Genomic DNA, 11,919 nt, shown 5'->3' with positions numbered 1-11,919 from the left:
GTGGCCTTTGTCATAACCCTAATTTGCCTCAATACAACACTGTGGAACTTTTCCTAACTGTTGTTTTTGTTCAAAAGATGAGAAATTTCCACAAGGAACTGCATCTAATTCTTAAAGTTCTAGGAAGAGCAGATACAAAAATACACAAGGGAGTTAGGTTTGTTTTAAATATAGTGGCCAAAATCTTGTTGCAAAGCTCTGTCTGAACAATGGGAAAGATTCTGCTTTCATATCTTAAGATGTACGTGGATCACACATAACGAGACAAAGCTTTGCACACCTGAAAATTGAACAAGGAAGTCTTTAATCCGTGCAAATCTGTTTATGACGATGACATCAATCTCGTTGGGCGGGCAGATAAACCCAGCGGGGTTTTGGCCTATGACAAAAACATTCCCAAAGGGATGGACTAGCAATAGAAGCTGGAGCAATGGTTTGGTAGAATCATCACAATCTGATAGTGTTGGATGTTTAAAATTGGATGCTGCTCACAGTTCAGAAGACAGTTTTGGGGGCTGGGTGGGTGGGTTGGTTGGACCAAGCCCTTTATAACCTAGAAGCCCAAAATCTATCAACTAGAGCAGGGTTGGTAATCTTCAGAGGCCCGCGTACCCATCCATGGACTTTGAAAGACTATGCCCATTCCCACAATGTTTTTTACAAACATTGGGGGGGGAGGTTTAAATCTAAAAATCACCCTTGTGACACTTCTAATGTCCAAAAATAAATAAATAAATAAACAATTAAAATGAGGGTGGGTGGGGGACTCCAGCACTGCTGAAGGCCCTCAGAACTGGAAAACAAATTGCCCACCAACCTTTCCAGGGAGTAAAAGCTGTGGGGATGGCTGACCTAGAGATAAAAGGCAAATTGGAAAACTCAAAGGAGGAGGAACGCTGGCAAGACACAGAAGAAGATTTGGCGGCGTTTGAGGGGAGTCTGTGCTGCGCCATTGGGGCAAAGAGGGCTGGCTGGAACACCCGAAGGGACGGCCAGGATAATGAGGAGATGGAGCAAAGGCGTCAAGAGACAAGGCATTTTGAAAGCTAGAGAAACATCAGGTACTGCTAGGGACAAAGCAGGCAAGCGGTGGGTCCCCTGCCCACCTGCCCTCAGCCCTAATTCTCCGGCTGCCACATTCAGCCTTATCCCTGCCTCCATGCCCTGCCGTGTCTCTCGTTGTGCCACCCAGGAGGGACCAGGGACTATGGGGCGTGACCCCAGAAGGTCAGTGTCCCTCCTGCCTCCAACACACCGGCAGTTTTCCTTAAGAGACAATCTGATGAAGCTGGACTTACTAATTCTGGGAGTGAAGTAAGTAACTTCCTGGTGCCCATTAAACTCTCTTGCCATTGGATCAGGGCCTGTGGCTCCTTGTAGGAGCTGGACCTGGGTTGTCTGTTACCTGCCCAGCGGGGCCTGAGTCCACAAGGACTTGACAGAGCCTGGTTCTGACAAGAACTTTGTTGTCCCTGAGCCCCCCCCATCTAAGGGGCCCAGTCCTGCTAAGGACATGTCAGTTAGCAGCTGAGGAGGGCCTGGGTCTGTAAAGGGCTGCCTGTTGGGGCTTGGATCTGCCAAAGCTTGGGCCGGGCTGGGCCTAATCCTGCAAAAAGATTTGGTACCAAATTGTTTTTCTCCCTCCCCCCCCCCCGAATAAAACTGCTTCTTCTGCAAAGACTCACCCTTTCATCATGGAGGGGGTGGTGGGAGTGGCTCACAGTGCAAACAACAACAACAACAACAACAACAACAACAACAACAACAACAACAACACAACAACCCTCAAACACCAAGATTCAAAGTACTGTATTCAGAATCCAGAGGTTTGCTGTCCTGGGCATGCCTCATTCACCTCAAAGGCATCATTAGGGTCGCTATAAGTTGGTTCTGACTTAAAAACACAAAATACAAATAATTGTTGCATCTACTGTAAGTCGCAGGGCTTGTGACTCAGAATCTGGCAATCTATAGAATGAATCATCTGTTAAACCAAAGTCTTGGAAGATCAGAGTCCTGGAAGACAGGGATGCTGTACTTTCACGGAACGTAAGCTACAGGGCCTGAAAACCGCACCTTCATATTTACACACTGTAACATAAACACATTCAACGAGCAGGAATGTTATTGTAGAGCAGTGGTTCCTAAAGTCCCCAGGTGTTTTTGGACTAAAATTCCCAGAGCTTTTCATCACTAGCTGCGCTGGCTGGAGTTTCTGGGAGTTGTAGGCCAAGAACATCTGGGAACCCAAAGCTGAGTATCACTGCTGTAGAATGATCTTGCTTAGTTGGAGAGCTGGGTTATTGTTTTGCAATGACTTTAGTGAGCCTCAATTTTAAAAGCACTTTCATTTTCAAGGCTACTATTTCTACAACTCCCTTTCAATTTAGATCGTAGGACCTACATATCTATTAGGGTTTGGTTCCAAGCCCCCAGGGATACTGAAAACTGTGGATAATAGCAAACTCAATATAGCACAGGATAACAAAAAACCCAATTATTTCACATGCATTATTACAACTGGCCACTAGAGGGTGACAGAGACTGTGCTATGTTGTGCTGGTTCTGGTAACACAAATGGAAACAGGTTTTTCTGGATTTTTTTCTTTTTGATATTATGGGGAAAAAATCAGACTGTGGATAAGTGAATCAGTGAATACTGATCCTGTGGGTACATTTCACATCTTGACACATGGAAGTCCAGCCATGGGCCCTGAAGTTTGATCATAGTCATCCTACTTGATTATAGCCTTACAGGTTAGGAAAGACTGAAATTCTTTTCTCGTTCTTTTCTCGTTTCCTGACAGAGGCTGGGGAAATGTAGGAAAGGGTTTGCTTTGGCTTTGGAAAAAAGTGTTCAAACAAGATGAAACGGGGATATTTGTAATTTACATCCAGACTACATATATGTTGGCTCTTCTGCCTGGCAGATTCAAGGAGCAGAAGGTCCAGAAAGTAACTTTTCTGAGGAAGAGAGAGCATTGTAACTTAGCTCCTCCAAAAAAGGCTAATCTCAGTTGATTCTTTTCAAAGGCCCCAGAGACACACTGCCTCTCCTTCCCTTCTATGAGCCCTCAAACAAGGCAGGTAAGCATGGGAAACAAGAGAAGAATGTGTTTGTTTTACAACTCAGGTGTGCGAAATAAAAACAGCTCACAGAGGAGTGTTGCCTCACCTGGACAAGGAAGAAGGAGGACAGAAAAGGCAGTTTCTTTTTTTCTCTCAGACTACAAAGGTGGATCCATGCATAAACTCGGACGATGCAACAACAGCCAGGAGCTTCTGCCATCAGAAGAGGTACAAAGCACTTCACTCCCGGTATGGGTGAGAATCTTGTTTTGATTCATTTTTGAAAAGTACTGTATGGGGTAGGAAGAACTTGAGATTATTATTGTTTTAAAACTGAATGCAACCAAGGAAACAAACACTCTGAAAGATGTCACCATCTGGAGCCAGGACATGTGAGAGCATTTAATTCTGAAAGTATGAATTTGAATCCTGGTGTGAAACACGATGTTGATGTGGAATTTCGGTTGCCATTTTTTTTCTCATGTGCTCCTCAAATTTCATACCTATTTGATAGACAATTACAACATCAGGGGAGGCCCCACCAACATCTTGGTCCCACCATTCTCACAAGCACATTTGGTGGGGACATGGAAGAAGGCCTTCTCTGTTGCTGCACCCAGACTTTGGAACTCCCTCCCACAAGAGGCAAGGCTCGCCTTCCTCATGCAGGCAAAGACGTTTCTCTTCAGACAGGTTTTTCCTTAGTGACTGGCAGTCTGAGAGGGGTTTTGAGCTCTCTTGCTATTAAATGGATTTTTATTCTTGATTATTTACCATTTTAAATATGATCCTTGTTCCTCTAATATTTGTACACTTACTGGTTTTGTCTTTTAAATCCTGCCCTTTGAATGATGCAAGCTGGTTTGGGTCCTTTCAAGGAGAAAGGATAGGTACAAATATTTTAAACAAACAAACAAGGGTCTTTTCCATACTGAAATTCACTGTCAAATTTGATCAGGGTGGCGGCAAGAAAATCTCATCTCAATTCATTTTTGTATACTTTTTCAATAGACATGATTCACTTATTTGTGTGATGTTTAAAAAGGTTCTGAGTGCAGAAGAAAGGTGAAGCTGAGCCATTTTCTGTTTCTCTACCTCTTCTGTTCTGGGAGGGTAACTATTGGCTGTGCCTATAATATAATACAGAGGTCCTGCTTCAAAGGGCACGAGAGCACGTCGGTGCCAATGAATTCTTTGCTGCTTTTGATGGGCAAACATGGATATATGTGAAGGTCAACTGGGATTATGGAACATCATCACCACATTCAAGATTTACCAATTCTTGCCAATTCCTTCATAACTGGGGTGGGGAAAAAATTAAAGGTCTAACATATTGGCATCTGGAAGTATTTTTTGGAGATACTGTAGTTAAGACATTGAGCCCCATGAAACGCAAGGGAAGTAGGTTTGCTTTAAGTATGGTGGCCATTACTTGAGTGATGGAAAAGACGTCCACTTTTGTATCAGGGTATGCATGGTTCACAGATAATGAGACAAAGCTGTGTGCACCCCAAAACAGAACAAGGAAGTCTTTAATCAGTGGAAATCTGCCTCTGATGATGAAATCACTCTTGTTGGGCTGCCGGACTCAACTAGCAGGGTTTTGGCCTATGACAAAAACATTCCCACATGGATGGACTAGCAGTAGAAGCTAGAACAATGGTTTGGTATTATCATCACAACCTGATTGTGATTAAAATTGGATGCTGCTCCCACTTGATTGAGAAAACAGGTTTGGGATCAGGGCTGATTGACGGTCGTTGGCCAAGCCCTTTATGACCTACAAGCCCATGATCTATCGACCAGAGGAGGGTTGGCAAGTGTCAGAGTTCATGCCCATCGAAGGACTTTGAAGGACTATGCTCAATCCCCATTATTCCCTCTCCGTTATAATTTTTTAAACAAAAATGTGTAATTTTTCAACTTAAAAAATAATACCCTTGTGGCTTCTAGTGTCCAAAGAAAAAGAAAACAATTAAAATGGGATGTGTGTGGGAACTCCATCACTGCTGAAGGAACTCAAGCGTAGAAACAAATTGCCCCTTATGCCTTTCAGAGGGTAAAGGGAAACTTCCTAGGCCCATGTCCCCCTCAATTTTTTTTTAAAAAAATTAATTATAGTGGTGTTTTGTTAGGGTGCTGGAGGGGTCAGCGTCTGGGGAGCTCCGTTTGGCCACTGAGGTACTCATGTGATCTGGGGGCCAAATAGTACATAACTCTAGACCAGCAGTTGATGTTAAAAAAAAACCAAAACAAAATAAAACACACAAAACACACACACACACACACAGAGGGGGGGGGGGAGGTTTGTTTTAAATGTAAGAAATAGATGGAGCTCTCACTGTTTTCAGACAGAAAGCCACTCCTGGCTATTCCAAACTGTCTTCTTGTAATACATGTTTCGGCTAGAGAAGGCAATATGTGTTTTTTGCAAACAAAACAGGAATCAGGAATCCTTGCTGATCTGCAAAATCTAGGGAGTACAGAATAGAAGAGAAACAAACAAACACAGGATACTCTGTGTTGCAGCTGAACAAAAAATCAGAGCATTACTATGCGATATACAAAAGTATCAACAACTACAGTGGTGCCTCGCATAGCGACGTTAATCCGTGCAGCAAAAATCGCTGCTAAGCGATTTTGTCACTATGCGATTTTAAAAAGCCCATAGAAATGCATTAAAACCTGTTTAATGTATTCCTATGGGCTTAAAACTAACCTTAAATTGAAGATCCTCCATACGGCGGCCATTTTCACTGCCTCTTAAGCGAGGAATCCGTGCGAAAACACAGCGGGTGGCCAGATTTTTACCCGACGGCCATTTTGGAATTGCCGATCAGCTGTCAAAAAAATCATCGCTTTGCGATGATCGGTAAGCAAAACAGAACCGATCATCGCAAAGCAAAAAAACCGCATAGGAAACATCGCAAAGTGATCGCAAAATCTTCGTCGCTATGCAGTTTTGTCGCTAAACGGAGCGCCCGTTAAGCGAGGCACCACTGTATATCAAACCATCAAACAATGTATATTAACAGTGTTCTGCCTGATACTGAGCAAGTAAATGTATATAATAAAGTTCTCCAATACAAATATGTGCAGTCCAGTGTCTCTACTCAAAGAAAATCAAAGTCTACAGTCTGGAAGTGTTAAATATAAAGTCCATTCACATATGTAGTCAAGGTATTGGATCCTAGGAGTGGTTGACGAGCTCCAAGCATAAATTAATTGTCCACTCAGCTTGTTTCATGGTATTTTTACTTCTTCAGAATATGTGGGACTGTTGGGAGCAATTTTGTGAAGGTGCTGAATGATGTTCTTTCTTTTGTTTCAAAGCTGGGCCCTTGAGAGTGTGGTTCCCAACTTTGGGTATCCGGATGTTCCTGGACTACAACTCCCAGAATCCTGGTCACTGCAGCTGGGACCTACTGTTCTAGAGGATTGTGTCTCATCATCCCCCTCAATCCTGGCTAGACTGTCTTGGTCCCAGAGGAGTTCCAGTCCAATATCATCATTTGGGGACCAGAGGCTGCCCAAATCCTTCGTTATTTAGGATCCCAAATAAAGGGAGCGAAGTACAGGTTTCACCTTCTGGTTAGGACGGCCGCAGGAAAAGGAGGCACAGGACCCTGCACTTTCAACGGTTGCGCAGGAGAAGGCACTTCAGCTGGTGTGTCGTGCGAGGCGCACCTCCCACAGTGCTTTCACCCACACCACCACTAGAGACAACGGGCAAGAGCTGCAACTCAAGTGGGACATTGACCCAGAAGGAAGAAAAGGAGAGGGTAGAGGAATCCTTGCCCCCCAAGTGGCTGCTCCCATCTTGGTGAAGCTCACCCTTCATCCACAAGTCGGCCAACAACATTTCAGGGAACCGTGTCCATGTCTCTGCCCCCCCCCACAAGGCCCGATGTTACACCCGTGGCTGCCCTCAGCTCCTTCCCTCTCCCCTTCTCTGTCTTGGCAAAGTTGACTCACACTGGGCTCCCCCATGGAGCAAACCCTCTGCCTGCAAACCCACTGTGGCAGGGGGCGGGGCGAGGGGCACCAAGGACAGCAAGTAAGATGGGGCAGCCCTACCACCTTGCCAGGGCAACAGGAGGGAGCCAAGGGAGATCAAGACGCTGGCTTGCGGGCTCCCCCACTCGCTCCCACCTGTGCCAGCGTCGTTCTGCGTGGAAAGAGCCCCTGGCAAAGGTGAACGGGGCCCTGCAGGGGCGAGCAGCAGCAGGAGGCGAAGGGGGCATCTTGGACTGGTCTCCCAGGCACCAAAATTTCCTCCTTATGGTTCTAGTGCAGGAGTGCTGTTTTCCCTTTTCATGTGGCCATCCTCCTCCCGTAAATTCTCCAAGGATGCTTGGAACTGGAATGGCTCCAAAAACAGCCGTAACTGCTCCTAATTTCATGCGTGCATTGACCGTTTTCCCACACTGCTATGTGACACATTGCTGTGTTTTTCTGGTCATCGTACAGAACGGTGATCTCGTTCTCGCCTGAACCAGAGCGAAAGGCCAGAATGACCTCGTCACAAAGGATCTGCAGCTTGCAGTCGTCCCTCACCCTACAGGAAGGCTCCTTAATTAACTCACGTTTGGCCAGAAAAAGCGAGCTTTCACTTCTGTACTGTGAATTCCCAGAAAGGCTGACACAATCTTCTCCTTCCCTCCATCTCAGGTAGATATCGAGTGTGGCCACTACCCCTGATTTCTGAACATTCCTTCTCTCATCTAAAACACTGAATTCACAACTCTTCTTCCCATAAACAAGCCTGCATGTTTGCTTTTCATACCGAAGATGTTCTTCAGCCCATTCGTCTTCCTGTAAAGACCAGGGATTTGCAAGGAGACGTTTCAAGATTCTGTAAAAGGCGCGCTTTTGATCGCAGCACAGTTGACAGTGTTCTGCAGGTTTTCTAACAGGTTCAACCTTCTATGCCTGAAAGTTTTCGCCCATTTCCTTGTGATTCTTGGATGTCCTCTTTTGAGAGTTTTTCAAAGGCCTTTTCCCCCTTCTGATGTTTCACGTCTGTTGGTGAGCTGACCTCAGGTACTGGAAGGCCTTTTTTCCTTGAGAAACAAAGAGGTAAAATGCCATCAGTTTGGGGTTTGGCATTTTAGAGTTTTTGATGCATGGATATGAAGATTCTGGAATCAAAGCCAAAAACATTGAGGCCAGTTACCTTTCTGAGGTTTTGCTGAGCAGAAAGACCCACCAGCACGGTGAGGTGGGATCAGTCTGGCAGCACAAGCCCACCTGTGGCACAGAGGAGGATCTCCATGGAGAAAGCCAATGGTTCATTTGGCAATGGCCACACTTCTATAAGCAGTGTGATCTCATCTTATAGTGCTGTTGGGACTTAGGGCCCCTTTGAGACAGACACATTTATTTCAATGGGAGTTTTTCTGGATTAGCATCCATGGGAAAGTATGAGGTGGGCTGTAGCCCATGAAAGGTCACAGTGAAATGCATGATTGACTCTGAAAAGCGCCAACGTTTTGTGTGGTTTTTTTTTGCGGATATATATATTTTTTTTTTTGGCTACACATGAGATGGCAAGTTTCTCAAGCTAGCACCACCTGACTTTTAAAGTTCTTCTTTGCTCCATCAATTTCCTTCCATAAGATTTTTCTTCCAAAAGTTTAGAGAGTGAGGATGGCCGTGAAGACAAGAAAGGCTTGAGACTGAATTCTGAAGTCCACCCACACACACACACACACACACCCAGGAGAGATGAAAAGGAGTACATGGGAAATGAAATGTTTCTCACTTGCTGTCCCCCGGCTGCTGCTACTACACTTGTTAGTTTTAATGTTAGGGTGGTGGGAGTGATGATGATCATGATGATTTAGAAACACCAGGCATACTCGACATGATAAAAACATGGAGTGGTATTATAGAACAGATACAGGTTTTAACCAAAAACCTAAGTATATGTTAACTATCAGTGCAGTATGTATGCTGTTCCTAATATTGCCGTTTATTGTAGCTCTGACGGTTTAATTTCTGAGATCTGCAACTGCTTATACTACTGTGTGAAATTTCTCACTATTGTTTCCAAAGCCCCAATGACTATGGGGACCAATAAAGTGTGTTTCTTCCAGAGGTGAGATGTTTCGATGGCCGTGTCTCTCTATTTTGTTACTTTTTCCAATTATTTATTTTCAACTCTGGCATCCCCTGGAATTGCAATGTCAATGATCCAGACCTTTCTTCATTCTATTACTATTATGTCTGGTGTGCTATGTTCAAGGGGTCTGTCCGTTTGGGTCCGGAAATCCCACAAGATCTTGACTTCCTCATTTTCTGACACTTTCTCTACCTGATATCCCCATGGGCTTTTGGAGGCTGGCAAGTTATATTTTTTGCTTAATGACCAGTGCACTAACTTTGCCACTCTATCATGCCTAACATTGTAATCTCTTTGTGGAATCTTTGGACATTCACAGATGAGGTGTGACCGTTTCATCCTTTTCTCGGCAGAGTCAACATTTGCTGTTAGCACTAATTCCTTGGATCTTAGCTTTCATCACATTGGTTTGGAGTGCTTGTTCTTGTGCAGCAAAAATCAAAGCAAAGTGTGCTGCTTATATACCACCCTATAGCGCTTCAAGCACTCTCTGAGCTTGATTTACAAGTTATGCAGGCTACACATTGCCCCCCTAGCGAGCTGGGTATTTATTTTACTGACCTTGGAAGGATAGAAGGCTGAGTCAACCTTGAGCCAGCTACCTGGGATTGAACCCCAGGCCATGAGCACAGTTTTGGCTGCAGTATACCAGTTTAACCACTGCGCCTTGAGGCTCTTCAGTTTCTTTCTTAAGGGTGTCCAGTTTTAGCCATGCCCACGTTGAATTCATGCTTTTTATCAATATTTCTCAGGTGTTGCCAATGTAGTGGTTTATTTTTCCAGCTGTTTAATTTATTTTCAAATTGTTGTTTCTTATATTGAGCCTTTGTTTCTATTGTTTTCAAAATATTCCCCATTTCCACTGCCTTAAGTAATGTTTCTTTGCTTGTACTCATATAATCATTTAGGCTTCTTTTTTACTCCTCTACTAATTTTTTTGTTGTTTACTTTTTCACTGAGACAATGCTGAAGATTGCTCTCACAAAACAAGCAGTCTTTTGCTTTTACCATATTTTTCTAGCCAGCAAGAGGTGCCAAACCCAAGTCTAATTTTCTACAGTCTTAGAAAAATCTTCTGCAAGACTCCTGAGGCTTTTCTCTCTCTTGTGGTTTGCCTTTCAAGCTTCCTCTCAACATCACCCTTTTCCCAGAAGATGATCTAAGAGCTAAACTGGAAGTGTGATCAGGTGACTGCAAAGGCACGCCTGGTTGCACTAGAAAAGGTCACCTTAAGCAGAGTTTTTGAACAAGAAACATAAAACAAAACAAAGGCAATAACAAAGGACATTGAGGCATTTTAAAAACTAACTGCTATAATTTAATGTAAGCTTTCATGGAACATCACCCCCTTCTTCAGGCATATAAGTATACTACAGAGACTACATGGCAAACATTCACAAAGAAGCAGTAGTGTTTGGTCGCCACCTTTTTCTCAGGTGTTCCTCACCTTTCATACCTATTTGATAGAGAATTACAATGACCGAAGCCTATCTCTCGGTCCTACCACCCTCACAGGAGTGCTTGGTGGGGACACAAGAGGGCCTTCCAGACTGTTGCTGCCTCCAGACTTTGGAACTCCCTCCCACAGGAGACCAGGCAGGCCTCCTCTTTGCTGTCCTTCCTAAAACAGGCAAAGACTTTTCTATTTTTTCCTTAGTGACTGGCAGTCTGAGAGGGGTTTTGTGCTCTCTTGGTTTTAAATGTGTTTTTAGTCTTGACTATTTGCCATTTTAAATATGACCCGTCTTTAATTTTTTTTTATATTTACTGTTTCTAGCTTTTAAATATTGTCCTTTTAACGATGAAAACTGCCTTAGTCTTTTCGAGGAGAGATGCAAGATAAAAGTAATTTAAACAAACAAATATGGTCTACATGGGCAGGATAGAAATCCAATAAATAAAATACTGTAAATAAATTTTTGTACACTTTAACAATAGACATAATTCACTTATTTAGGTGCTGTTTAAAAAGATCTGTGTGGAAAAGAAAAGTAAAGCTGATACATTTTCTCTTTCACTACCTCTTCTGTTCTGAGAGAGTAACTATTTGTCTATAATATAATCCAGAGGTCCTACTTCAAAAGGCATAAGAGGATGTCGGTGCCAGTGAATTCTTTGCTGCTTTTGATGGGCAAATGTGGACACACACATACACTAGTGTGCCAGGGGAGTAAGCTTTTCTGCTCCTCTGGGACAGGTCCATTTATGTTGAGGTGCATGTGGAATCGATTCCAGGTGTATGCACACCCCTGCTGCTTTAAAAAAAAATCTGACTATCTGATACAGCGCTATATCAGATAGCAGGAATTACAAAATATTAAAGCATTGTGCTTGTCTTCTTCCCCAACCACATGATCACCACCTCCACCAGCAGAATCACTCACACCCCCTCCCTGAACATTTGCCTGATCACCTATCTCATTCTCGCCACCAGGCAGTTTGCCCCCGCACTGCGAGCCCCTTTCTCCCAATCACCAGCCACCACCCATGACTTACCTTTCTTTTTTCTTCTTTTGATGGCCAGTGGGGTCAGCATATGTGAATGGACACACCAACTCAAAACTCCAAAAGTCTGCCAGTTTATTCAGGCAGTGGAGATCTGCCCATAGTTAAGACATTGAGCCCCATGAAACAGTTTATGAACACTTATTCAAAATATAAGCATGGCTTCCCCGAGAGAATCCACCTCAACATGTCTGAGTCAGGAGTGAAATTTCCACCATGGT

The sequence above is a fragment of the Pogona vitticeps genome, chromosome 2 (assembly GCF_051106095.1).
Source record: "Pogona vitticeps strain Pit_001003342236 chromosome 2, PviZW2.1, whole genome shotgun sequence".
In the NCBI taxonomy this organism is placed as follows: domain Eukaryota; kingdom Metazoa; phylum Chordata; class Lepidosauria; order Squamata; family Agamidae; genus Pogona; species Pogona vitticeps.
This window is presented reverse-complemented; position numbering follows the sequence as displayed.